The sequence below is a fragment of the Lissotriton vulgaris genome, chromosome 7 (genome assembly GCF_964263255.1).
Source record: "Lissotriton vulgaris chromosome 7, aLisVul1.2, whole genome shotgun sequence".
NCBI classification, from domain to species: Eukaryota; Metazoa; Chordata; class Amphibia; order Caudata; family Salamandridae; genus Lissotriton; species Lissotriton vulgaris.
Genome location: NC_141695.1, coordinates 1,314,683,780 through 1,314,710,989, shown reverse-complemented (window position 1 = coordinate 1,314,710,989; position 27,210 = coordinate 1,314,683,780). Strand labels below are relative to the sequence as shown.

At 47.1% G+C, this 27,210-nt stretch overlaps 1 protein-coding gene across 2 annotated transcripts in view; it reads right to left on the bottom strand.

The window, feature by feature from the left end:
* The window catches only part of LOC147703580 (transmembrane protease serine 9-like), a 1,394,371-nt gene that overhangs the window by 611,629 nt on the left and 755,532 nt on the right, over positions 1-27,210 (bottom strand). The window lies entirely within an intron of this gene.

Here is a 27,210-nt window from a genome sequence, read left to right as displayed (position 1 = left end):
GAATGTTTTGATTTGTTCTGCATTCCGTCCATCAATTGAGTGTCTATTGATCAGTATAAACATATTATTTACACTGACAGTTCAGCTCAGCCTGCTATAGGCTCTAAGCAACGATACCCAGCAGCATGTAACATTGTTATTGGTGTTATGTTGGACGATGTATTCCAACCTCACACAACTCGCACATAGCCTTTGGGTGACTGCTCTGCGCTGTTGGCTGAACTAAAGGCTCTGCTTCTTGCACTTGAATGCACAGATTCTGAATTCCCTACTCCTATTGTGTGTGATTCATATTACTGTGTGCAGTCCTTTAATGATAATCAACATTATTGGCAACAAAATGGATTCCGAGTTTCAAAGGGTAGCACAATCAAGCATAAAATGCTTTGGGTTAAGGTGACAGGCCTCAAAGATATGTTGCGACAAACTCATGTAATACATACACTGAGTAATCAGCATGTGAGACTCTATAGGGAATTGTCTGGCTGATGAAGAAACCAAATCTGCAGTTGCCACAGCTACAGAAGCAGCGATGACATGCTACAAAACTCGTATAGATACCAATAACTTGGCTGCCGTAAATGCAATTAAAAATGGCACCATTTACTGAATGGCTTTCCTTCTAAATACTCTTATCATTTAAATGACCAAAATGTTCCTTTTGGAACTAAGACTTCAGACTTGTTTCAGTTGAAGCGGCACATGAAGGTGTTGCTTAAGCAAATGCTGGGGTGGAACCCACAATTTCGCTGCTGCTGCAGCAAAGTTATTGGTGGCAAGGCTTATACCAGCAGACAAAAAATATGTCCTTTGTTGTGACATTTGTCAGCAGAATAAATGCTCGACTGTGGCTTGTTCACAGCAAACACACCTATTGATATCCAACAAAGCTTTCGGCTGGATCAATTTGGATCACTGTGATCCACTGATTTTGGATACACATTCAAATAAATTTTGGTTGCAGTTGATTCTTTCTCTAGATTCATTTGGGATTGGCCACAGCGCTCAGTTGATGATAGAATGTTAATTAAAAATGTGCATGTCTTTATCGGCACATAAGCATGCTATGCGTTTCACCCGGACCAAGGTCCAGCTTTAGGTTCCAAAGCATACCTGGATTCAATGACATCCCTGGGTGTAAAGAACAAGTTACTTACCTTCGTAACGCTTTTTCTGGTGGATACAGTATCTGCCTGTGGATTCCGCACCTTGTAAATATCCCCTTGCGTCAGCAACATTCGGAAATTCTTTTTTGTAGCTTTGCGCCGACGTGGACGACGTCACAGACTCCATAACAGGCCCACGACAGCGTGATGACATCAGTTCCGCCCTTTTTTCCGTGCCTTCGAGGCACACGGACGGATCAACAATAGTAGATATACACACAATGTACATAGTACCAAATAATCAAAATAGCACACACAGTGTGAAGCCAATGCAGGAAAGCAATTGAAATAAAACATTTCCTTTGACAATAAAAATATTAACATTACAGTAACTCAGGTATAGAAGAGTGGACAAAGGGGAAGCGGTGGGTCAGTGAGGAATCCACAGGCATGTACTGTATCCACCAGAAAAGGCGTTACCGAAGGTAAGTAACTTGTTCTTCTGATGGATACATCTGCCAGTGGATTCCTCACCTTGTGAATAGAGTCCCACAGCAGTCCCCACTTTCGGAGGAGGGTGTCCACTCTCCTATACCAGAAAATCTTGGAGGACAGAGCGTGCAAAGGGGCTATCCCTCCTCACCTCGGAATCCAAGCAGTAATGCTTCGCGAAAGTGTGGAGGGAGACGCAAGTCGCCGCTCTACAAATGTTCTCTACAGGTACACCCATGGACAAAGCAGATGTAAATGTAAATGTAAATGTAAATGTAGGTGTACTTATATAGCGCAACCTGTCACCCAAAGGGCATCCTGGCGCTTGCTTAGGGAACCTGTCCTGGTATTCCCCTGTGAGAGGCCCCGGCAGGGTCCACAAGGTGAAAGCCAGGCATCCCGCCGCGAGGGGCCGTTGTAAAAGACTTTGCTCTAGTAGAGTGAGCTCTCATACCCTCTGGAGGTTCCTCACCCGCCAGGAGGTAGCAGATCTTAATGCACAGGATAATCCATCTCGATAGCATGAGCTTGTGCACCGCCTTCCCCTTCTTGCAGCCAGCAAATCCAACCAAGAGCTGGTCATCCACACGATAGTCTCTAGTCCTATGAAGGTAGAAGCTCACCGCCCTCTTCGGTTCCAAGCGATGAAGTCTCTCCTCCTCCTTGGAAGGGTGAGGGGGAGAATAGAAGGTAGGGAGGGTAATGGACTGTCCTAAATGGAGTTACCAACTTCGGCAGAAAAGCAGCCCTGGTCCTGAGAACCATTCGTTCAGCATGAATGGTCAAGAATGGGGGCTTAGAACTAAGAACTTGAAGCTCACTTACCCTCCTTGCCGAGGTAATTGCAACCAGAAAACCCGTTTTAAAAGACAGCAGTCTCAAGGGTCACTTGTGTAATGGTTCAAAAGGCGAACCCATTAAAAAAGTGAGCACAAGATTCAAGTTCCACTGAGGCACAATAAAGGGAGTAGGAGGAAATTTATTCATAAGGCCTTTTAGAAACCTCAAAACAATAGGAGATTTAAACAAAGATGGCTGATCCGGCAAACAGAGAAATGCCAACAATGCGGATAAATAACCTTTGACGGTAGCAACAGCAAACCCATGCCGAGCCAAAGAAAGCGCAAATTGAAGTATATCAGATAAACGAGCCCTCAAAGGATCGATGGACTTCTCTCCACACCAAGCAACAAATTTAGACCATCTATAAGATTAGATAGACTTGGTGGAGTCACGCCTGGCCGATAAAATGACATCCACCAAGTCGTGCGGGAGAGAAAATGAATTCAGGTTACCCCGTTTAATCTCAAGGCATGAAGCTGTAAGGTCTGGAGGTGGGGGTGTAGAACCTGCCCCTCCATCTGAGAGAGATCTGCCCTGAGAGGGAGATGGAGCGCCGGGCACGAGGAGAGGTGGAGAAGATCTGTGTACCACACCCTTCTTGGCCAATCCGGGGCGATCAAAATGACTTGGGCCCGGTCTTGGCGAATCTTCCTCAGAACCCGAGGAATCAAGGGTATGGGAGGAAAACGCGAAAGGAGTCGTGAGCCCCAACTCATCTGAAACGCGTCCTCCAAGGCTCCCTGCATCGGAAACTGGAGACTGCGAGATTGACAGGCAGTTAGCGTTATCGAGAGTAGCGAACAGGTCCACCTGAGGAGATTCCCACGTCCGAAAGACGTGACGAACCACATGCGGGTGAAGCCTCCACTCCTGGTCGGCTGAGAACTGCCGACTGAGACTGTCTGCACGCACATTCAGAACTCCGGCCAGATGATTTGCCATCAGACAAATCTGATGGTCCTGAACCCAGGACCAGAGACGCGGAGCTTCTCTGCAGAGACACTGCGACCCCACTCCTCCCTACTTGTTGACATACCACATCGCGGTGGTGTTGTCCGTCAGGACTTGAACCGACCGACCACGAAGGGAAGGGAGGAAGGCCTTGAGTGCCAGACGTATTGCCCGTAACTCCAGAAGGTTGATGTGAAGCAACCTTTCCTCTGGAGACCAAAGACCCTTGATTTCAAGATCCCCCAGATGAGCACCCCACCCTAGAGTGGATGCATCATTTATCACTGTGGCCACCGATGGAGGCAGTTGAAACGTCTTTCCTTGAGACAGATTGCCGTCCATGCCCCACCAAGTCAGATCCGCTGCAGCTTCTCTGGAGATCCAGACTGCCTCCCCGAGATCTCCGTTGTGCTGATACCACTGCCTGCGGAGGCACCACTGGAGTGCCCTCATGTGCCAGCGTGCATGGTTGACCAACAGAATGCAGGAGGCCATCAGACCGAACAGACGCAGGACCTTCAGGACTGGAACGACTGCTCCATTGTAAAATAAAGGTATCATTTCCTGTATGTCGCGAATCCTTTGAGGAGGAGGGAATGCCTGACATGCAGTTGTGTCCAGTTCCGCACCAATGAACAGGATTCACTGGAGGGCACCAGGTGAGACTTGGGTACATTTATCGAAAAACTCAATCTGTACAGAAACTGAGTTGTGACCTGCAAATGATGGAGCACTGTCTCTGGAGATTCAGCTTTGATCAGCCAGATAAGGGAACACCGGAATCCCTGACCTTCTGAGATATGCAGCCACCATAGCCATCACCTTGGTGAAGACTCGAGGTGCAGTAGTAAGACCAAACAGAGGGACCGCAAACTGGTAGTGCTGCGATCCCACCGTAAAACAGAGATACTTCCTTTGCGACTTCAGCATCGCGATGTGAAAATACGCATCCTGCAAGTCGATCGACACCATCCAGTCTTCTTCCAGCAGTGCCTGAAGAACCTGTGCAAGGGTGAGCATCTTGAACTTTTCCTGTTTCAGATACAAGTTCAAGATCCTGGGATCCAGGATTGGACGAAGTCTGACATCCTTCTTGGGTATAAAGAAATACCAGGAGTAGCATCCCTGACCCCTTTCCTGCTCCGAAACCACCTCTATCATGCCTTTTCCTAGCAACGCCAGGACTTCCTCCTGCAGAAGCCGCAGGTGGTCCTCTCCGCAAAAGCCTTGGCAAGGAGGGTAATTCGGAGGGAATTCCGAAAAGGGAAGTGCAAACCAATTCTCTACGAGATTGAGAACCCAAAGGTCCGAAGTGACCGATTCCCAATCCCACAGAAAATAGGCAAGCCAGCCCCCGACTGGACCCACATGATCTGGAATGGCGGATTCAGGGCTGCTTTGCGGTGGTGGGAGGGGGTTAAGAAGAGGAAGAGGAGGAAGAAGCTTGACGACCTCTAGGATGAGTTCTTTGCCTGCCCCTGTACGACTTGTACAGCGTATTTTGCTGCTGCTGCTGCTGTTGCGACTGTTTGTAGGTCCGAAAGGAAGACCTGCCAAATCCTCTGAACCCTTTTCCCACAGTACCCCTGGACTGTAGGCCCAAATATATTGCTGTCGCTCTGCTGTCCTTGAACCTCTCTAACACAGCATCAGCCTTCTTCCCAAATAAACCTTACCCATCAAAGGGCAAATCCATCAAGGCAGCCTGGACACCCGCAGAAAATTCGGAGGACTTCAGCCATGCTGCTCTTCTGGTGGCCACTGAAGAACCCATCACTCTTGCCACCGAGTCTTCAGTGTCCAACCCACTCTGAATGAACTGCCGAGCAGAAGCTTGGGTGTCAGCAATCACTTCTTGAAAGTCTTTCCTATCCCCCTCAGGAATCTTTGGAGCCAGCTGTTTGACGAAAGCATGGATATAGCGTCCCATGAGACAAGTAGCATTTGTCAATTTGAGTGCAATACTTGCTGAGGAAAATACTTTTTTGCGGCCTGGTCCTGCTTTTTCGACTTCTTATCCCCAGGAACCTGAGGAAAAGCGCCCGCAGATCTTTTCGAGCAGTCAGCCTGCACAACCAAACTCTCTGGTAAAGGTTGCGAAGACAAAAAGTCGGGGTCACCAGGAGCCACCCTGTAACTTCTCGCAACAACCCTTGAAACAGCAGGGGATGTAAGTGGTCTTTTCCACACTTCTGATATTGGCTCCGCCAAGGCATCATTGAATGGGAGCATAGGTTCCACAACAGAGGATGGTGATTGAAGGACCTCTGTCAGAATGTTCGATTTGAACTCTGCAGAAGGAAGTGTTATGTTCAACAAATCTGCCGCCTTCCTTATAACTACGTGATATGGAGTCACATCCTTAGAAGAGGCGTCAGAAAAAGAGGCCAATTCCCAATCAGGAGACAGCTCAAGACCACTAGCCTCCATTAGATCGTCGAAAAGATCCTCCGAATCCTGCACCTCACCCTCTTCCATTTCTGCATCGCGGTACCTCTGCTCTTCCAGAAGCCTCTGGGCTTCACGCCTCGACCTCTCCTTCAGGAATGACGTTGACGGATCCTGAACCGACTCCGCCGGAGCCGGCGTCGAACTCAAAGCCGGAGGGCCAGAACATTGTTCATGAGGTCGGATCAGATTTGGTATCAGCGTCGAAGGCATTGGCGTCAAAGGTCTTGGCGTCAAAGGTTTCGGCGGCGCCGAGAAATGGCAAGGCGGCCTCGGAGCCGGCATGAATGGCATTAAAGGCACAGGAGCATATGCCTGGGGAATACCCAGATTGAATGCCAATGGACCCGTGGGACCAGCCGGTGCTCCAGAGGGGTACATAGCTCTGGAATACACTCCATACATTGCATTCAGAAACTGAGTAGGGTCCTGACCTGGAGCCGGAAAAGCAGGATAAGAACTCACAGGCTGCTCCCGAGAAACCGGAGTCTTCTCGACCTCGACCTCTACCTCAGGCTGGTGCACAGGGGTCGATGAACCCTCTGGCAACGTAGCCTCTACTACTCCTTCCTCTTCTTCTCCTTCATCTTCCCGGACAGGTGAATGAGATGGAGCCGGAGAAGGATTCAACACCAGCTTAGGTGAATGAACCGGTGAATCCGCAGGTGAAGCCTCACCCTCGGAGTCTTGAACTTCTGGAGACAGAGACACCTCATCCTTGCGAAGCGACTTCACCTGCGACTTCGGTCTCGAGCCCTTTCCAGAATGATGTCGAGACTCGTGTCTTCTCTTCTTGTGCTTCTTTTTAGTTGACTTAGAAGCATGACCCGAAGACGACCTTGAGTGCGACTTCGAACAAGACCTCGACCGTCGAGTCCGAGACCTCGAACTCTTCCTGTCCTTCTTGTTCTTCAACTTGGCAACAAGGATCTTTGCTTCCCTCTCACGAAGTGCCTTGGGATTTATTTTCTTACAAGAAGAACATCCCTGGACGTCATGGTCCGAGTTTAAACACCATACGCAGTCCTCTTGAGGGTCCATTATCAACATCATCTTACCGCATTCACCACACGGTTTAAACCTGGTCTTTTTGGAAGACATGCCGACTTTAAAGAACAAGAAACACTCTAACAACGAAAAGTCACAAAGTAACTATCAAGCTACAGAGGATCCCTCGAAAACCATTAGCGTCGATGACGCAGAAAAAAGTGAACTGATGTCATCAGGCCGACGTGATGACATTACGCCGACATCACCCGGATGTATTATCGAGTCGGTGACGTCAGCGGAGCTGCTCGAGCGATGCCGTGCCTCTGTGACGTCGTCCACGTCGGTGCGAAGCTACAAAAAAGTATTTCCGAATGTTGCTGATGCAAGGGGATATTCACAAGGTGAGGAATCCACTGGCAGATGTATCCATCAGAAGGTGCATTATTATACTGCATTTAGCCCCAAGGGCAGTTCTATTGTTGAAAGAGTGAACAGCGACTTAAAGCAGTCTTTAACAGCTAGAATATTAGGTATTTGGAATAGTTGTTGTTAACCACTTCTACAGGGCTAAACAAGTTCTCAATAACCTCTCTAAAAGATCTCTGGTTGGGCGGACCCCGAATGAAGTACTTTTTGGCATCAAGATGTAGGTTCCAGACCTTGATGGTACAGACATTGTGGCAGCTTCCACCACCTTTGAAGTAGATAACCATTGTGCTGTCTTACAGGACCTATAAATGTTCTGTGAAGCTCGATCAAGAAAACACTTGCACAAGGCTCTCTCTCCAAGTGCATAATACCTGAAGTTTTCGGGTGGATTTCAAAAATTGGAGTTCTTGTTCGAGAGAAGGCGGCAATTAAAAAGGAGTTCATGCTTGGCTGGAGCAATTTTAAAGATCCCATCAAGTGTCAGCGAACACTACGTCCTCTCCCAGGGGGCAGGAGCATTAAAAACTTTCCTGCTCTGGGAGCGGACTTTCATTTGTTTCCCTGCCCGCGAGACAGATGAAGACATTGCTCCAGCATGCAGGGAGTAGCATTTTTTTCTGCTCCCAGCATACGGGAACAAAGCTGGCTACCGCTGGAAGCGGGGAGCCGGCTGGGACCATTGGGGCTCCTCCGCTGCCCCCAACAACCAACCAGTGAGTGTCCAGGGTGGGGTCAAAGCACCCTCCATTGACTGTCTGCAGCCTGGGTATGGGGTCCCGGGGCAAAAATGTGCCTGGGAGGGGGACTGTAAGCCCCCCCTCTGTTTTGCATCTGCCTCTGGCACAGATTTATGCTTTCATTTCATGGCTGAAAAGCACTTATCTAGTCCCACCTTGGATAAATGATTGGATCATACTCGCTTTTTTTTCCTTGTTCATGTGGATTAGATTTGTGACTGTTCTTTCCTGTTGATCAATGGCCACTACCTCCCAGAATGTTCTGCTATGGAACTGGTCAACAGGGTATTGCCCCCCCCCCATTCTTCCTCACATAAACTGAAAAGAGACTTGTGCCTTGTCTACATTTCAGCCGTTCCAGTGACTGATGGAATTGTTTGGGATAAAGTTCCTTTCAATATATTCAGCCCTACGGAGATCCTGCAGATACCTAATGTGTTCAAAGTTTCTATGGGTTCTGTAGTAGTACCTGGGTTACATTCAGATGATTGGGATGTTGAAACCATAAATGATATGCTTTCAAAGCTGTAATATTACACTGTTTTTTATTTGGAGGACGTATACCTCAATTCTGCTAACTATGCTGATATGTTCTGTTATCATCATTTGGGACATCATTTTCTACACAGATCTAGTATTCAATGTACCCTTTTTAATTATATGCAACGGGAACATTGTCAGACTCCAGCACAAGGGAGTTTTGAAACACATAAAGACAAATTCACGTATTTCACAGGATATGACACGTTAGACCCCATGTCATATTATTTCAAATTAGTCCCTACGCCATCAAAAAATAATATGCTTGCACAGACCAAGCTAATAGATACTGCTTCGTTTGTTAAGCAGTTAGCCCTTAAAGGCTATGATTACTGGAAAGACACAATTGATTTGTAATCGATTTGGGAACGTACCCTTGTCAGGTTCAGGCAACGGACAACTTATTTCGGGCCTGCATGATTTTGTTGAATGACGCCATCTTGTAGACTATGTGTCTGTGATTGGCAAATATTTAAGAAAAGAATGCCCCAAATATTCTTTTGCCCCCTTTGATATGTGGCAAAGTTTGATAGATTATACAGAAGAACAACTCTATAGCATGGTGCAGAATGGTTTATTTAATTCAACACTTCAGTGTCCGGACTTGTGGTTATTGTGGCCAGTAGACACTAAGGGTTGTCATGCTCTCTACACAATGCTGCATTTAGAGATGTTAGATCAACTTCCATTCACTATGACTGGAACACCTTCAGCTGTGTGGTTGATACACTGTGTTATCTCTTTACCTATTTTGACATTTCGATTCAAAGCTTGCATGAAACATGTTCCAGTTGGTAGATATGAACCCCTCGGAGGCAGCTTCATTCATGATTTATGGTCACTTACCTTCTCTTATCATTGTGAACATGCCAATAAGGAAGTTTTCCTTACTGGAGAGGAATGCCACTCTTCTGTCGGACATTTACTCATTTGCAAACATGTTAAGATCCACGGCGCATGTAATGCTTCAGCACCAAATTTGGCCTGTTATTTAAAAGGAACACAAGTTCCTGCAATTCCTCCACTTACCATATCCTTTCAAATGGGAGTTATTTAATGCTTAGTGATCAAGACTGCTGCAGAATGCGAGCTGGAGTCCCCTACATCTTGTCCGTTTTCCAGCTCGTCACTTGTTACAGCAACATCCTGTCGTCCCCCCCCCCTTCCCCCCCCCCCCCCCACGCATAGGATTATAGATAACTTGTTGTGGCCTTACATTCCAACTTTGAAGGCAGATTTCAACAAGCTAAATGGACTCATAGAATTTTTGTTTCAAAAAGAGGTAACTCTCCCATCTGCTTGTAAAACCTTTGAATTGCAGATGGCTACAACATTTAGCGAAATACAATCATTGTTAAACACAAACCTCCCCCTGCAATTCAGTGAATTAGTGCATTGAATTTTTAATGCATCTAACACAGCGGTCTCACACTTTTTTAAGAATGTTGGTTCCAGCCTAGACAGTTCATCTCAAACTGTCTTTGGAATAATACCTGCTTTTATTCATTCTATTTTTTCCAGTTTGTTTGGAGGATTTCTAATGTTATGTCTCATTTGTGGCATCCTTATCCTATTTCCCACTCTCCACAATGGATGTTCCATTTACAAGCCCCATGAAACTATGATAGCTCAACACTACCGTGAATGCATGCTTCAGCATTTTGGAATGTTTTTACTACAAGAACTGGATCTTGATTAGTCATTAACATTCCGGCCTGCCAGGTTTACCTGCCTACAACCCATATTCCATGGCCTCTGGTGTTCCTTCGAGTGGGCACTGGATATTTGCCTGGCTTTGAAGACGCCCGCTTCTATGGACATTGAACTGCTAATGAGTCCCTTAGCGACCCTTTTTTTAGGACTGTCACACAGTGCGAGGTTTTGAGCCATTCCGTTTTGATGAAACATGTGCATCGGCACATGGACCACTGATTACAGTCTCTACTAACACAGATACAGGTTACCCGGTAGCTATCTCAGCATCAGCTGAGACCGAGGATCATGTCCGATCTTTAGAACTCATGACTTGGGCTGTTAATCAATCCTCTTTTGTGGAGTCAGACACCTTTTTGGGGTGCTTGGCCTTTGAATTTATGAGTGACATGATAGATTCCTCCAAAGCACCATATTTTAACTCTTTTCCCTAAACTGACAATTCACTTTCTAGCTTTCCTAATACAGTTTTATGGATTATACTTTGAGTTCGTTTATCTTTCAATTACATTTATATTTTTGTGATATATTGTGCTGTTATCCTGACCAAGGGGACGGTGTTGTGGGTTTCTTGTATGGCCAATTGTCGTTTTCCCTATGTTAGCCTAATTATGCATGTTGTAGGCCGTTTTTATTTTGCACACTTTCCTTTGTGCCACATTGTATTTTCACACAGAACAAGCATGTTTTCGCTTGTTATTATTTTCCTGGGATTTAGTCTGAACAGCCTAGGCAAGGTCAAACGAAATTGTCCCTTTTTATTCTCTCTTGTCACACACTAGCACCTATACATATTAAAAGAATGCAGCTGGTGTTTTGAATACACATATCTTGTGATATGACTGAGGACATGGGTTCTAAAAAAACACTCTCACAGATCAAAGGTCCTTGGACAAAAGTGCTGTGTGAGCTGAGAACATCCGCCTATGTATGCTGAGGTACAGGGTCTGCCACTAAACCCAGATATCTATAAATTATAACCACTTAGCTTCAGTAGTACGGGAGGGTTTAGACAGATCTGTCAGATAACATGACAGAGCTCTTTATTGTATATGGTGTATTAACCATGCTGATGCCATTATTGACATGTATTTGTTTTCTAACTGTGGAACAATTTTGGCATCTTAAAGCATGATAGTTTAAAAAAACATTGTAAACTTCCTTTGTGTCTCTTTTTTATCTTATTGTGGACAAGTACGAATGAGAGAGCAAAAGGGTGTGTCCTGTTACTGCGATCCCTGAGAGGGTTAAGAGTTTTATGTTCTGGGGTGCCATATCACTTGTCCCTCTGGGAAAGTTAGGAGGGCAAGTGCAGCACTATGGCTCATAGATACTGATGTGGTCTGGTGACTCAGTCCCCAGCAGACTGATGTTCTGTGGTCCCAATCATCGTTCTGTTCCTGAGTAGAATCCCTGCAACAAACAAAGAGGGCTTAGAAATGTAAGGAATAAGTGCAGCATTAAACTGCCCTTGCCTTCTCCTTGTTCAAACCCTGCCTTACAAGTTGTTTCTGGCAATAAGCATTGATATGGCTTGGTGGTAAGCATGGGCGGAAAATCCGTTTCGCTCGCGGATTTTGCGGATTTTCGGTAAATTCGCAATCCGCGAGATCCGCGAATCTCCCGCAAAATCCGCAAATCCGCGAGCAGCGGATTTTATGGCTTGCTCGCACTGTTCGCGTGAGTTCGCGGCTTGCCAGTACAACTTTGCACCCCGCGAGTAAGTGCGAAATTGCAGAAATACGATCTTAGCAAAACTGAAACTACTTACCAGGTTCAAAAGTTCAGGCTCATCATTAGTAGCCATTTCCTGTAGTGCTTCCTGAGGGGCCCCTCCAGAGTTCAGTTGCCAGTTGCAACTATTATGTGACCCTGCTCTGAACCTCAGAACAGTTACACATATGCCACAAAGGTCCTGAATTACAGCTAAGGGAGACAAGCAGGAGCCAGGCTGGAAGTTAAAATCCATTAATCAGCCCCTAATTCATTATTGTCAGTTGGGGCAGGGCAGGTGTTGTAACTAATTTTGCAACAATGAAAGCACTTAGCAAGTGCAAAAGATCACTAATCAGGGAGCACTAAGGAAGCAGGTGCCAGCTAAAAAAATATTCTGTGACACATTAATCAGCCCCAAATTAATTCAGGTCACTTGAGGCAGGGAAGGTGTGCTTTGCTTTGCCGAAAATAATGTACACTGGACAACCAGAGGGTGTGGTGATGAAACAGGGGGTGGCATGGGTGGGCCAGAGGGTGGCATGAGTAGTCAGAGAGTGGCAGTGGTGACAGAGAGTGGCAGTGATGAAGAAGAGTGTCCCAAACAGGCTGGACACGTAGAAACAACAAGTTCGCAAAACTTGCGACCCGACAGGTAAGTTCGCAAATTGCGAAATTGTAAAAACCCTCGCGAACTGGCAGAAACACGCGCGAGCACAAAAAAAAAAAAATCTGCAAATTCGCGAGAATTCGCGGATTTTGCGGATTGCGAGTTCGCAAATCCGCAAAATTCGCGAACGCGAGATTCGCAAAATTCGCCCATGCTTACTTGGTGGCTCTACTCCTGTCCCAGCAAACAGCTTTCTAGCGATATTAAAATCTATCCTCTGTTTCATCACAACTCAGCACAAATGCCAGTTCACAAAAAAGGTACAGCTGAGGTGGGGAGTGACATTCTTTGCCAGACCAGCATGTTTCAACAGTACTGGCACACCCTTTAGGTGCACCCCATCTACCAACAGGCACCTCTGAGACCATCAATAGCCACTCTGCAAACTCTGGAACTATCATCGCTGGCACCATGACACCTCGTGAGGAGGGAAATTGTGACAATGGCACTGCTAAACCCTGCGAATTATCATACTATTCCTGTACCTGTCCTTGCTCCCCACAAGTCTAGCATGGAGCATCCTTACACAGTTCTTCAAGGGCCCACTGCCAACACTATCCACCCCCCCTCTCCTGTGAGGGCTGAATCAACTTCACTGAGCATGTGGCCCAACAACAGCTTGCCTCTGAAAGTAGTGGTGCAGCAAGTAGAATGCACCTGCAATTTCCATACAAACAAACTCAAGTTTACTACACAATATGTCTCCAGGGATAAATATGATACAATTAACAGGAGCACTATTATGAAGCTGCTCAGGGTAGCGGCTGGCACAAGCTATTTTAAATCTACTCACCTGGAATCAAGGAAATCCAGCCCAAAGGGGGAGAGACATTACTGTCACCATGTGGACTACTCCAGACCAGGCCAATTCTGTTTGGCAGCAGAAGGATTTATTTTCTACATGGGGAATTAAAGCTACACCAGTGTTACCACCTTGTTACCCTGGTCCATTGCTTCTATTCCCAAGTAAATCACAGTGCACCGGTGGGTGGAATTCTACGAGGTGCAATTGGCTCTGATTTTTATAAATCTCTGCTATTGCCATTATTAGCCATACGTGTGCGGGCACTAAGTGACTCGGGAGAATATATCTCAAAATTCCATCAGCATGCATATAATTTCACAAGGATGCATAGTCTGCCTTCGCCTACCACCTGAGAGAGTCCAAAAAAAGACCTATCATGGCAAACATTACTGACCTCAGAGGTACTTGTAACACCCACCGACATGGGTCATGTGCAGTCCTTCACCTCATTTTAAAAAACAGCTACCAGACCTCTGTGGAATTTACTCTTGATTCCTCTTTTGCAGCAGTATCCTAAGTTTATAGATGGCAAGCACGGTTCGGAAATCCTCACCTCGCCTGCCCGACAGCCCGATCACTTGGTCCTGGTTACAACACATGAGGGAGGTATGTAGCGCCCCGGCAGTAGATCGACAAGGGCCCATTCCCGTAAATTCTCTTTGTTAATGTGGAACGGGCTGGAATTAAAGGGAAAATCGTCCACCACACTTAGACTGATTTTGTGAGCTCCTACTCGATTTTATGCTTACAGAAAATATGGGTCTTTCCACCTGCCAACATCAATGGGTTTAGAACATTACATCTACCAGCTATTCCATTTGCCTCTGTGCAGCAAAAAGAGGATATGGCTGCTTATATTTCAACTAGGGTTAATACAAAACTATTCTAATATGCCTCAGATACGCCATTCATCTAGATCTTTCAGATGGAATTTGCTCCTGGCTCACGACAGGACATCAGCAACTTTTAAAATTACATTGACATAGCAGATAGACACAATATCTAGATGAAATTGGACCGTGATCTGAACTACCGTATTACCAGAGCAAGCAAGGAGTTGGGCATGATCTAGGGGAAAGAGACGCTTGCAGCACAGTTGACTGTAAAGTGAATCCTTATGTCCATTTTTCTCATGATGCATTTGGTAGCAACATTAATTATTTGATGATGAAATTGCACCTATGTTTTGTGAATGAATGCAGATCTATGAATCGTTTCTTTTCCCCAACCTATGTGGGTAAAGGGCCAGGCTCGGGAATTGATTTTATTCTACTGTCTTCCATCCTAGCTTTTAGGGTGGGGGAACAGTCGATACATGATCTCTCCATGAGTGACCATCTTCCCTAAAGCCTTGCTATCGACATTAGCAGCTGGCAGGTCCAGGTGGGTAGCTCCAGGAGAATCACTGGCAAAATCGTTAATAAGAGTAAGGTCACACGCATTAAATGGGAGTTTGTTAAATCTGAAATGTTTACATCTGAGGTAGTTGTAGGCAAGTGTGCTTTATTTAAGATTTACCTAGATGCAGGTGCCATGGCAGCCAGTATTACAGATGCTTTTACCAACTTCTCAGATGCACTGTCGTTTTCATTACATAAGGCGCCTCACATGGGTTCTGTGAGGAAAAAGGGTCGGTTTGATGCATCATGTTAAAAATATCATCGAGAGTTGATGCTCTCACTCCACACCCAGCCCAGGTCCGCTGTTGAGTTCACGCACTGTAGGGAGCTATATAAAAGGCCGATCACTGCAAGGAAAGATACTCTTACCTTACAAGCCTGGGAGGCGTTCCAGGAAGCATCGCTTAGTATCAACCAGAAAGCTTTCTGGTCTGTTATTAATCAACCATTTCTTACAGAAAATGATGCTTCCTTTTAACACTCTGCCATACCTGGCCATGAATGGGTGCTTTCTTTAGAGGGGCTTACCCCAGTACTGATGAACCAGGTAACATCAATGCCTGCTCTGCTCCTGCAGTGGGGTGCTTCTACCGCAAGTATTGCTCCTCACTTGAAGATGTGATTACGGCCATTAAGGCCAGTCCGGGCTTAAAGGTCCCTCGCCCAGATGGTGTTCCTCTGGATTTATTTAAGAGTAATCTGGAACTATTGGCCCTTATTGTTGGCAATGTCCTCAGAGCAGTGAGCACTTCTACCAAGGTTCCCTCTTGGTCCACCTCTCTTATCTTCCCGATTTTTAAGAAGGGCATGTGGGCAGATTTCGGCTGCTACCGCCTCATTTCCCTCCTGGACTCCACCAGGAAGGTACTGGGCTGCATCCTGCTATCTGGCTTGGAAATCTGGGCAGAAGAAAGTGGCATTTTATCTGACATCCAGTATAGGTTCAGGAGAGGGATGAGGTAAGAAGACCAGTGTATTAATCTGTGTCTCTTCCTGGGTAAATATACAGTCACCAAGCATGGTACTCTGTACCTGGGTTTCATGGATTTCACTAGTGCGTTTGATCACGTATCTCATTTGAGATTGTTGAGCATCATGGATAGAACAGTCATTAACAACATCAGGGAAATGTATTGTGATTCCAGTACTGCTGTTAGGTGCAGACGGGGTATGCTCTGAATCATTCAGGGTACATAGAGGTATCAGACAAGGATGCATCCTGACAACGTTCTTATTCTACCTTTATATAAACCATATGGAGAGGGACTTAGTCCTCAGGTGTGGGAACATGTTGTATATGGGAAAACACCCCATACCAGCCCTACTGTATGCAGATGTTGCTGTTATCGCGGGTCGTACACCGGTAGATCTGCAGCACCTTCTGAATGCTTTTGCCTCCTTTATGGAGGGGCTAGACATGAAGATGTATACTGGCAAATCTCTTGCTATGTCTTGCGGTCATAGATTGAGCCAGAGGCCCATTTGTAAGCTTCAAGCAACCCTGTTAAACATGTGACTAATTTTAACTATCTTGTGGTCACCTTTAACTACAGGGGGTCCTGGTCCCTGCAGATAGATAACAGAAACAATCAGATTGCAAGGGCTATCAATACAGATTTCTCTTTTGCTTCTAAATTGGGCAAAAGATCGCTCACCAACATGTTGGCCATTTATCATGGTAAATGTGTTGGTCTGGCCACTTATGGTGCAGGGCTGTGGTCACTTAGGCTGTAATGCAATTGCTGATCACTGAAAAATAATTTTCTCGCAGTCTCTAGAGTTTACCATCATCCACTTCCTCATTTATTGCACACAGGTTACAAGGGTTCATGTACCTTGAGGATGTTTTAAGATCTCGTCCGTTGTTATTGTGGCACAGGATCTGGGTGGATGAGGCCCTCTCCCTTAACAGACTGCTAATCAAAGTCCCTAGAAATCCCCTGATTGAAAAGTATTAAGGACTTGTCAGTGGCTCTGGACAGGCTGGACTTAGTTGAAAAGCCTTTGTGATTCCTGCCCTCAATACGCAGGGCCTGTTACAGCTCATCACCGGCGAAGAGGATCGATGTCGCATCAGACGCTGCTGCATCACTGGGAAAAGTGTTGCAGGGCCTGTCGTGGCTCGCATCGTGGTGGAAGCAACTCACATCGCCAGGGGAGAGGATCGACGTCGCAGCAGACGCCCCCGCATCACTGGGAAGCGTGCTGCAGGGCCTGTCACGGCTCGCAATGTGTAAAGCATCTCGCATCGCCGGAGAAGAGGATCAACGTCGCAGCAGACGTTGAATGCATCACCAGGAAGCATGTTGCATCAAGGAAAAAGCGCCATCTTTGTTTCTTTGGACCAGATCTTCAACGCATCACCATCCTTGCGTGTAAGAAACTACTGCATCACCTTTCCTGCAACACTTTTGTTGCCCTGCGTGTCGCATCTTAAGGTACATTGACTCAAAGTGTCGCATTTTAAGATCTAAAGAGAACTAAGCTAATTCTACCATTTGAAGTACAGTATTGTGGATTTTTGTGGTTTGTGATCTTTTGATATGTCTATATAAAGAATACTTAATTTTGATATAAAACCTGTGCGGTGTCTATTTGTAGTGTTGTCACTGGGTTACTGTATGTGTTCACAAATGCTTTACACACTGCCTCTGAGATAAGCCTGTCTGCTCATGTCAAGCTACCAAGGGGGTGAGCAGGGGTTATTTTAGGAGTGTACCCCCTTACCCTGACTAGATGCAAGGTCCCTATTTGTCACAGGTACCTACCTATGCCAACTAGAGACCCCAAATCTAACATTATTGATCATAAAATTCCTGTTTGTAGAGCAGCATTTCTTATTAGCATTCCATGGCAGATGTCTTATTTCTGTAGCACTACATTCAGAACTGAACCCTTGGGATTGTATTTTGTGTGTACGGTGATTTTATTTTGGGGGGCGCAGTTTTAAATTGCTATGTTTTATTTTATGATGCATCAATTTTATACACTTTTATGGTCTATTTAATATGACTGAATTTGATAATCTGCTTTATTGGTTTGTAAACAGGGAAAACCAACAATAATCCAATGTAGCATGTTACAGCAATTGTAGGACGTCATCACGTTACCCATACAGACAAGGCACCTGGAGTACATAGTTGCAAAAGGAAAACAACATAAAACCTCACACATTGCTCACAGTCCCTCAAAGGAGGCATTATCATTCCAGTAACCCCAAACAGTTGCCCCAGATTTTGCGATACTTTGCTGGGAACGCTTTAGCCTCATACATAGGTCTCTCCTGTGCTGCGCACCAGTCCACCCCTCCACGCCATTTCGTTGTGGTAGGTGAAGCAGGATTTAGCCAGCTAGCAGCAATGTCCCTCTCTGCCACCATCATGGGTGTGTTTAGAAATAGTTTATCGGATCTAGACCCATCCAACCCATCTGTGATTCCCAGGCGCACATTTAGCAGCCTTTGTGGAACCTCACAGCCCAGAATCTCTGTATGTTTGTTTGCAATGTAGTCCCATTATCTTGTGATGACAGGGCAAGGTCATACCATGTGGAAGAAATCTGCTTGTTCTTGGGTTTAGCGTGTGCATGATGCATTTAGAGTCAGCCCTGTGCTATGAAGGCGTTTTGGTGTTAGGTATGCAGTATGTAAGTAATACAGTTGGACCGAATGGAGTCTAGCGGAAGCAGTGACCATTTTGGATGCCATCAGTGCATCTCTCCAGACTCTTCCTCCAGAGGCCCGATCCATTCCTCCCATTGGTCCCTAAAATGGTGCAACCTGTTGGGAGTGTTATTTGATTAGAGTTCGGTAAATACAGGAGATCCCTACCTTCCCCAAGTTGCCTGTCATGGTTTGTGCCTCGGTGTGCTGTATTCTGGTAGCGTGGTGCCATTTGATATGTGGCTGTGGAGGGTGTGGCGCAGCTGCAGTTATCTATAAAACTGAGAGGAATGTAAGGAATGTCAGGTTTGTAGGTCATACATAAAAGTGTGCATGTGATCACCTCCCCATATGTCACCAAGTTGCTAGATGCCAATAAGATCCCAGGCCCTTAATCCCTTCAAGCTGCTGACCTCCTAGAACCAGGAGCCCTGCCAGAGTGGCGTGCACTATTGGGTTCGTTTATTCTACCATTGGGTATGGCGCAGGGAGGCGTGCCAGGCCAAGAGAACCCCCTGTGTCATCATAGGCAAAGATCTGAGGAGAGGTCCCCCATACGGATCACTGACATAATATTGAATACACGAATATAGAATTATTAAAATATCGAAGAAAAAACATAGAATGCAAAAATATTGAATTCCTATCTACAAACAGGTAAGTACAAAAATATTGATTCAAAAATATAGTTTTAAAAAATATAGTTAGTCAAAATATTGAATTTTTTCAAATGTCTTAAAAGTAATTTAAAATGAATTAAATAATCAATATAACATTTACTATTACCACTCCAGTGAGTGCAACAGTAGGGAAAGCGTTGGATAGCGTAGGGGTAAAAATTACTATTCCCACTCCAGAGAGTGTAACAGTAGGGAAAGCGTTGGATAGTGTAGGGGTAAAAATTACTATTCCCACTCCAGAGATTGCAACAGTAGGGAAAGCTTTGGATAGCGTAGGCGTAAAAAGTACTATTCCTACTCCAGAGAGTGTGACAGTAGGGAAAGCGTTGGATAGCGTAGGGGTAAAAATTACTATTCAATATTAAATTACTTACCTTCAACTCAATATTTTTTACCACTATATTCTGTCCATTCGATATTTTGTCCATTCTATATTTTGACTTTGATATTTTGGTTATTCTATATTTTGAATTTGATATTTTGTCTTGTTACCCCCCATACATCACCTATTGGACCTTGGGTGTGCCCAAGATTTTCAGTTCTACCCTGTATGCCGGGTCCGACCAGCCTCCATTGAACCAGCCGTGTACCATGAGTAAGTGGGTTGCCAAATAGTACAGGTATAGGTTAGTCATGCTCATTCCTCCGTCGAAGGATGGTATCCAGCATTGGGACAGGGCCAAATGAGGTCTCCGACTACTCCAAAGGAATTTAGTGGTCAGGCTATCAAGTTCCTTAAAACAGGTTTGTGGGATATAAAATGGTGTATTTTGAATTATGTACAAAAATCTGGGGAGAAGCATAATTTTGAAGACAGTGACTCTGTCCATTCGTGGAGGTCAGCTCTGGCTCCCTCATCAGTGGGGCCACATTAAGAGACCACTCAAGGTTAGGCAGCAGAGCCACCCAGATTTAAAGGATTGCCTCCTAATAGGTATTGTGGATTGTCAATTGAAGCAGTATCTCAAACGGTGGAGAGAACCTAGAACTTATTTAGTGGGGTTTAAGTGTAGACTGGAGGTTTGTCCAAAATTATGCAATGCCCGAAGGCAATGGGGTTCGGATTCGGCCGGCTCGGCCAGAAAAAGCAGGACGTCATTCGCATATAGAGCGATTTTGTCCTCGTCCCAAAGGTTCCATCGCTAGGGCGAATAGGTGCGGTGAGAGGGACATCCTTGCCTTGTCTACCTTCTAATAGGAAACAGCCCTGATAGTGCCCCGTTGATGAGTACCCGTGCTTGCTGTCTGGTGTATAGTACTTTAACTAAATTACAGAAGTGTTGCCCCGTTCCCATCTCAATCAGTACATCCTCCAGGTACCACCAGTCTACAGAGTCAAAAGCCTTCTCGAAATCAATGAGAAGAAGTGCTAAGTAAGATGTCAGTGACTGGCGGTTTGTTAAAGCTAGATGGAGGCATCTGAGGCAGTGTCTAGTGCCTCGAGATGGCATGAATCCACATTGGTCAGGGTGAACCAGTTTGGCAAGATAGGGCCTCAGCTGGTTAGCTAAGACTGATGCAAATATTTGAACTTCTGCGTTAATGAGAGAGATAGGGAGGTAGTTGAAGCATTGCATTGAGGGGGGATGGGATTTTGGGATCACTACTATGGTTGCAGTGTCTGTTTCTGGTCGGACAAGCCATCTTGGACAGTTTTGGTGTATACATCCAAAAGGCGGGGGACAAGTGTTTCCCGATTTGCCGCGTAGTACTCCTGCGGAAGCCCATCAGGGCCTGGAGTTTTGCCTGACGCCGTACAGGATATGGCCAAGTTGATTTCTTCCCGAGGAATGGGAAGGTCAAGGTCAGCTCTTTCAGTTTCATTAAGGCGAGGGAGATAGACGCACTCTTGGTGGAGCAACTCTGGGAGGGAAAGGCTAGAATGCTGCTCGGAGTAAAGCCTTGAGTAGTAGGTGGCAAAGCTTTGGGCCATCGCTGCGGGTGAGCAATGAACAATACTGTCTAAATCTTTAATCTCTGGGATTATGCGATTAGCCATGGGGTATTTTGCCAGTCAGTGAAGAATCCTTCCATTTTTGTCCCCTCACCCATACATTCCAGCTACAAGGGATCTCCACAGTAGTCTAGCATCCTCCATGGAGGTCTGCTTGATCTCATCCCTTAGAAATACCAGCAGACGTCCTGTGTCGTCTCTCTGCTCTGGTGTTTGGTTTTCAAGGAGGGTTGCGTGGGCCTTCAAGAGAGTAATCTGGGAGTTCTGGGTTAGTTGTTTAAGCTTAAACTGACCTTTGGCAAAGCCGCAAATGGTGCCCTTACCCACTTCCCACAAAGTGCCCGAGGAGGAGACGAATTCCTGGTTAGTGAGAAAGTATTGCTTGAGTTCCTTACCTATAGTTTTCTTAAACTCCCTGTTTGGGAGGAACCATGACTTCATCCTCCATATCGGGCTCAGTATGTCTGGGGGATCTTCCACTTCCAAGAACATTGGTGAATGGTCAGATAAACCCCGCGAAGGATGAAAATGTCCCTTATTTTCTGGCAGTCAAGGGCAGGCATGAAAATACAGTTAAGTCGTGGATGTGTATGGTGTGCGGCAGATGTATGCGTGAATTGTTTGTTCTGGGGGTGCCAGATTTTCAAGGTGTCACAGATTCCTAGGGTATTTGCCCAGTTTGATAAGAGTTTAGCGTGGGTGGGTCTTGTGGCAGACAGGGTGTTTGCTGTATCAAGGACCGGGTGCATAACGGCATTAAAGTCACCTCCGATTATTGTCGTCTCAGGGGATAGAGAGGCGATGAGGTATGCGGTGCGTTTGAGAGTGGGAGTAATCTGTGATAGCGGGCATATATGGAAACCAAGTTGATGGCATTACCTCCTATGGTTACTGTCAGGGCTCCAAAGCATCCCAGAGGGTCGTTAATGCCTTTGGTAAGCACAAAGGGAAGATTACGGCGCATGAGGATTGCTATGCCTCTTGAACCCCGATCAAACCCTGAGTGCCAAACTCTGTCATAGCTGTATAGTGTAAGAAAAGGACAGTTGTTACCTACAAGGTGGGTTTCTTGGAGTAGTAGTATATCAGCTACTTGGCGCTGTGCGTATCGCAGGACTGTTGTCCTTTTGACTTTGTCTAGTAGCCCATTGACATTCCATGTCATTATACGGAGCAGGTCCCTGCCATTATGTGTGTCTGTCATGATTGGTGGAAGTGTAGATGAGGGCCTGTAAGAGGTGAGTTAAGTGCGGAATGCACTGTTTCGTACTCGAGCTGCGGGGCTACAAGTGCGTCACTGCAGCATGGGCTTTGCATGCGAGTGTCATTGCTGAAGAAGAGTGCTGGTGTGGTAAACAGGGTGTATAATCAAAAAACCGGTACAATGGCACCCCCCTCCCTTCTCTACCCCCCCCCCCCCACTCTAAACTTCAAGGAAGGAAGCATCTGTCATCCCTAAAAATTAATACAATGCCAAACTAAAAAAGCTTGGGTGTGGAGATTCGTGGAGGACTCCTCCTCACATACAGGATATTGTATCGTTGCAATCAGAAGAACTAGAACTCTAGTAGACACCGCTATGGAAAATAAGCCACATCTTATGTTTCAGGCAGTCTGCCGCTGATCAGGGTTAACATGCTAGGAGTGCTGGACTCCGAGAGAGGTCCGAGTCCACCAGGTCTATTAGAGGGGTTCTAGGCGAGGCCGTCCCAGGGTCTGAGTGGCCCCCTGAGTCAGATCGTCGCTGGGAGTGGGAGTTGTTTAGAGGCTCACAAGCTTTTGGATGCAGTCCAGGAGGGCGGGACCAAATGGCGATTCCGATCTGGCCCGACTCGTCCTCCATCCCCTGCATGAGCATATGCGGCCGACGCCAGGTGTGGGTGACCCCATTCAGGCATCTCCAGTTCGGACTTTAGGGGGGTGGTCCAGGGTGTTCATTCTCAGAGGGCGCTTCTTCGTCAGCCACATCCAGGCCGCCTCAGGGGACTCAAAGAAGAGGGTTTTAATCTGAAACACCACTCAGAGGTGAGTTGGAAATAGAAGCCTGGATTGGAGGTTTAAAGCACAGAGTTTCTGTTTAACCTCAACAAATGATCGCCTTTCAGTTTGGACCTCCTGTGTATAGTCAGAGAAGACCATTATTGGCTGACCCTGGTACATTGTGGATTTTTGCTTGCGTGCTTCGGCGAGGATGGACTCTCTGTCCTTAAAATTGAGGATCCTAGCAATTATCGGCCTGTGTGGTGCTCCAGTCGGAGGTCTTGGGGCCAAGGAGCAGTGGCCCGCTCAATCGCAAACTATGAGGAATGGAAGTTTTTGGGCATCCATTGGTTAATCCAATGTTCAATGTAGTCGCTCATCTGTCCCTGTTCTGAGCACTCCAGAAATTCCACAAGGCGGAGATTATTGCGCTGAGACCTGTTTTCCGCTTCCTCGCCTCGCCTAGGTAGTGCTTTAGTGTCGGTTTGCAGACGTGCAACTTGGTCTTTTAACTGGTATACGTCATTTTCAACTGTGGAGATCCGGGACTCAGTTTCTTTGATCTGGGCCTTCACAGCACAGAGATCATGTCGGAGGAGAGCTATCTCGACTCGGACTTCACCAATTTTGCTCTCTACTGAGCTTTGCGAGGCACTGTTTGCTTGAAGAATGGTGTTGAGGTTGGTGACAACGGGGGCACTCTTCTCCGTGGGCCTACCCATCGCTCCGGACTCCATGGTCGTGTATTGGTCCATCTTGGATTGTGTTGGGGGGGTGGCTTTTGTCTGTGGCCTCTCCCCATTGCAGCAGTTTTGAGTGTACCTCTGTTCGAAAAACATGAGTGTGGCAGGAGGGATTAAGCGATTGGCGGTCAAGGATCAGTCTCTTCATGGCTACTAATGGTGGGCGGACACAGGGACGAGGATGACTGTCTGGGCCCCAGCGGTCCACCCACAACTGGTGCGGATCTGCTCCTACCACTGCATGATTTCACAGTTGACCTCTCCACACATAGATGGCCAAGTGTTGCTGCAGCAGACTGTTGCGGGTGGGGTTTTGGTTGGCCAGTCACCCCTGCATGTCGCTGTTACCTGCTCCCACCACGTTGTGGGAGGTCCAAGGACTGGGTGTTCTTTGAGTGATGGTGGGTCGACAGATCTCATTGGACTATTCTTCACCCGCCGAATCTGTAGGGGGTGAACCGGCTCGTGAGCCCCCCGCTGCCCGAAGTGGCAGCCTAACCCTCTGCCTCACCCGCCTGTCAGGTGCAACGGCCACAGGCCCGGGCCTCAACCCCCTGGTGCAAGGTGAACTTCCAACTAGCCCCCCTGGGATGCCAGGGCATGTGGCGGTTGCGCCTGGCAGGCGGGTGAAGCAGAGGGTTCAGCTGCCACTTCGGGCGGCGGGGGGGCTCACAAGCCTAGGATTCGCCCGCGTCGGCGACCTTCCAATAGCAATGGGGTAGGGCATCCAGTAGATACTTTCAGGCTTGTGAAGGGGCCAGGGATGCAGCTGTGATAAGCAGGGCACACCTCGGGCCGATAGGTCTCCAAGCAGCAGGGCAAAGGGACAATTCAGAGCGGAGCGCGCCGGGGCTTACCCTGTCATGGGATGGGGTAGCCTCTCCCGAGATTCCCGCTGCCCGGTGGCAGCAGCCGATCCACCCCGGTCAAAACCCCAGCTGCGGGACTGCCAGAATGCAGATCACTGGGACCGCAGCTGCTTCAGGCCCGAAGGATATGCTCAGTGGCAGACCTGGTCCTCCCCATGCGCCGCAGCCCACAGACTCACCAGGCCGCAGGAGCCCACCACCGTTACGTTGGTGGGCTCATGGGATCACAGTGCACTCGCGGTCTGACCCCCATACAGGTCTCCAGTGGTCCAGGCCAGCGGCCGAGACCACCTCCTGTCCCTGGGATTTCAGCATCAGGAGAGGGGGAAACCCCTGTCCACGGGTCTTCTCTGGTCCCCTTGGTCCCGTCTCGTCTACCAACAGGGAAAAGTCGCGGTGAGCTGAGTCTCATGTCTCAGCTTCAGAGGGGCCATCAGGGGAAGGAAGGCCCTGCCTCAGGCCACACCTCAGGGCTCTTCTCACTTGGCCCTGCAGGGCCGGATCGTCCTGTGGATCCACACCTGTTATTTGGCCTGCACGGGCTACCAAGTAGTGGGGCCTGATCCGCATTAGGGACACTCTCCACGCCAGCCCCATGCGTCTGTCCAGATGTGGGCTATAGCATCGATGAGCGGGGAGTGGGTGTCACCATTTTAGGATCAGCGTAGCCGGGGCACCCGGGTGCGGGGCAGGCCCTAACGCCTGAATTTACAATATTTTGCCTCTGATGGTCCGCACAAGTTGTAGTATGATGCAGGCGGCAAGTTAATAGGGTGCCTGATTGCCGATGGTGGCGGATTCTGGAGCGGATTCTGGAGAGGTCCAGAGCAGTCTAAGAGTGCGACTGCCATCTTAACGCTTCAAGCCACGCCCCTAATATGACTGAATTAATTTGATTTGACTTGACTGTCATGACTCTCCTCAATTCCAGAAAGTATGTGAAGACTCTAATGATGGATTATAGTAATGTTATTGAACATTATTTACAGACAGCTCAAAAAAATCCATAAGTACCTAGTGCTTTTGTAGATGTGACTCATTTGGTAATCTCTCCAATCTCTTTTGCAATTAAAGGGGCCTAGGAAATTCAAGCTTTTTATCAATCAATCAATCAATCAATCATGGGAATTTTAAGCGCGCTAATCACCCGGGAGGGTCTCAAGGTGCTGAGGTGGGGGGGTCCGCAGGTCTGTTCAGCCAAAGATCCAGGTCTTGAGAGTCTTTCTGTAAGTGTTCAGGGAGGGGGCGCATCTGATGCCTGCTGGTAGCTTGTTCCAGGTCTTGGCTGCGATGGGAGAGAATGATCGTCCACCTGCTCTGGCTTTGTGGATGCGTGGGGTTTCAGCCAGTGTGAGGTTGGAATATCGGAGATTTCTTTTGGGTACGTGAAAGTTGATTCTGTCGTTGAGGTATTTGGGTCCTATGTTGTGTAGGCATTTGTAGGCGTGGGTGAGGATTTTGAAGGTGACTCCTCTCTCCACGGGGAGCCAGTGGAGTCTTCGTAGGTGTTGGCTGCTGTGTTCGTGCTGGGGATGCCGAAGGCGAGTCTGTGAGTGATGTTCTGTATTGTCCGGAGTTTGCGGAGTAGGGACTTGTTGATGCCGTCATAGAGTGTGTTTCTGTAGTCCAGTCTGCTGGTGATGAGTGTGTGGGTGATTGTCTTCCTTGTCTCAGGAAGGATGCAGAGAGAGTTGAAACAGCTGGAGGTGACAGCATTGATCTGTCGGTTCATGGTGAGCGATGAGTCGAGTACGATGCCAAGGTTTTGTGCATGGTCTGAGGGGGTAGGTGGGCTTCCGAGGGCAGTCAGCCACCAGTGGTTGTCCCATGCTGAAGGGGTGGTTCCAAGGATGAGGACTTCTGTCTTCTCAGCGCTGAGTTACAGGCAGCTGTTGGTCATCCAGACAGCGACGTCTTGCATTCCTTTCTAGAAGTTGAGTTTGGCAGTGGTATGATTTCTGTTGAGGTCGAGGATGAGTTGGGTGTCGTCGGCGTCGGATACGATGTTGAGGCTGTGTTGTCGGACGATGGCTGCGGATGTCGCCTGTGGCGGCGAGTAGGGCGGTCTCGGTGCTATGGTTGCTCCAGAATGCAGATTGGGACAGGTTGAGGACAGCGTTCTCTTTGATAAATCGTATCAGTTCCCTGTTGACTGTTTTCTCTAGTCCAAGAAACCCAGGAAATGGGCAAAGCCAGCATCCCATTTCCTCAAAAGGCCACCAATATGGCGTGATTTATGTAAAAAAACATACAATACTTTACATAAGAAGTTGCAGAATGTTCGATCCTTTGTGGGCTTCTGTTTCTGTGATGTGTATCAAAGTGGATGTAACTGAAGATGTTAGACCCGCATTGTGATTAGAATTCCCTATTTATCCATAGATTGGTTTCTCACACACAAGAAAAAACAAAGTAGTGAATTGCCAGGCTCTTATCAGCAAGAGCCGCAATAATTATACCTATTATGATGCTTTTACTAATGGGCT